Raw genomic sequence first — 2,108 nt, forward strand, 5'->3', positions numbered from 1 at the left:
AACCCCTGGTTTGTTTTAAGATGTCAGTAAGAATTTAAATGCCTGAAATATGATTGGAACACAGATGAGATTTTATGCCCACACAGGTGACTCCCATGTAATCTAACCCCCACCCCCCACCCTTTCAATGCCCAGCTGTGTTACCAGTGGGAGGCTGAGACCCTGAAGCACACTGCTGGGCCAGCCATCGCACTTGGCAAGGCTGGAATACAGCCTAAATGTGGCTTCTAAGGGACAAGATCATGTGGTCAGGCTGACCTGCGTGTGCGTTCCTGAGCTCAGACTGGGGAGTATGTGTGCCATCTCCTTTGGCAAGGAGAATTCCCCTACCAGCCACGCAGCCACTGCATGGACCCCACTCCCCCCGCCCCCCCACCCCCCCACCCCGGGGATCAGCTGTGGCAGGTACTAGCAAAGCCACTCCAGAGGAAGCTCATCTTGAGCCCCAGCCACCATTTTCCCTCCCTTGAACTTCAGCAATGGCCCCCGACTGGCCTTTCCACTCACCCCAGGTGCTTTGCATCCATGTTCTTAACTGTAGCCAGAGACCTCCATTGTTTCTGGAATAAAGTCCAGACTCCTTATCAAGCCTGTGAGACCCCAGAGCCCTCACGTAATTTGCTCCACATCAATGCTATCTTTCAGGGCTCACGTTCCCACCAGCAGGAATTTGTATATGTGGTTCCTTTCTTCTAGAAGTTCCTTTGTCCCCCCAACTCCCCACTTTGTTCCCTGGCATAGTTGATTTCCCTTAAGTTTCCAGATTTCAATTCAGCTTCATTTGAGGACGCTTTCTTCAACCTCTCAGACAAGGTCAGGCTTTGACATATGCCTATGGTTCTCCTCATGCACTATGTCCTAATTCATGAATCTATATTGGACCACATGCTTGATTATTTGACATCTGCCCCAACCCCAACACTCTGCAAGGCGCGCAGAGGCACAGGTCCTGTCTCACCACCCAGGACCGACAGAGCATATAACAGCCTCTCCCTCCGACGGGTGCTGAGCCCTTTGGGGAAGGCAGTACTGTTTACAGAGCATGTTCCAGCAGCGGGTTCTCAGCCAAGGACACCTAACATCTCTGGATCTCATTTCCTCCTCTGCAATAGGGGTGATAATGATAAAGATCATCTCTCCCTCTTGGTGGTTGTGAAATAGAAGAGAGTTAATAATGAAAAGTATATAAAACAATGCCTGAAACAGTAAACACTTTATAATTGTTGGCTCTGATGAGAATGCCTGGATTCCCAATCAGCTAAAGACCTTTCTGTAAACAGTAAAACTATAAAGCTAATAGGAAAACTATAAAGTTATATATATTCATGCCTTTGTTACCTATCAGTGTGGAAAGGCTTCTGAAAGAAAGCTTTAAGAGTACAAATCATAGGCAAAAGACAGAGAGATTAGTTACATGAAAACAAAACTTCGGTTCAACAAAGGACATTATTGACAAAGCAAACAGGCGGATGACAGATTAAGAGATTATTACGAGAGAGGAACCTCAAATGAACAAGTAGTGTACAGAAAACTCAAAATTATAACCAGCAAATGAAGGGTATTCAGACTCACCAGTTATTAGAAAAACATGAACACACAGCAACGTATGTCCATTCCACACCTGTCATTAGACTGCCATTTGAGTTCAGAAGGTGGATGGTGCTGAGTCCATGAGGCTTTTGAGAGCAAAGTTCCCTCCTGCATGTGGAGGGGGATGCAGACCACTGCAGGAGCAATTCTGCTCTGAGTGTGTATCCACAGAAACCCTCACATGGTCCAGGAGGAGCTGGTGAATGTTCTCGCAGCACTGTCCGTGGTAACCCTAGAGACAAGCTACAGGCTGGCCTACCACAGGGGAGTGCCATGGAATCACACAGACAAGAAACACTCTGAGCAACCCGGACAAGGCAAGAAATGGGTGTTTGCTAGCAGGATGCCATTGACATCAGTTTTAAAATGCATGCATGCAAAAATATGTGTGTGTGTATGTGTGTGTTTACACACATGTATGCATATGGGTTTATATATATGCCACATATATATATATTTCACAAGACCCATACACACAAAACATGGCTATCCATGGGAGGAGTGGACCAGAGTAGGAA

The sequence above is a fragment of the Callorhinus ursinus genome, unplaced genomic scaffold (genome assembly GCF_003265705.2).
Source record: "Callorhinus ursinus isolate GAN/ISIS: 27379988/994484 unplaced genomic scaffold, GSC_fseal_2.0 scaffold32, whole genome shotgun sequence".
Classification (NCBI taxonomy): Eukaryota; Metazoa; Chordata; class Mammalia; order Carnivora; family Otariidae; genus Callorhinus; species Callorhinus ursinus.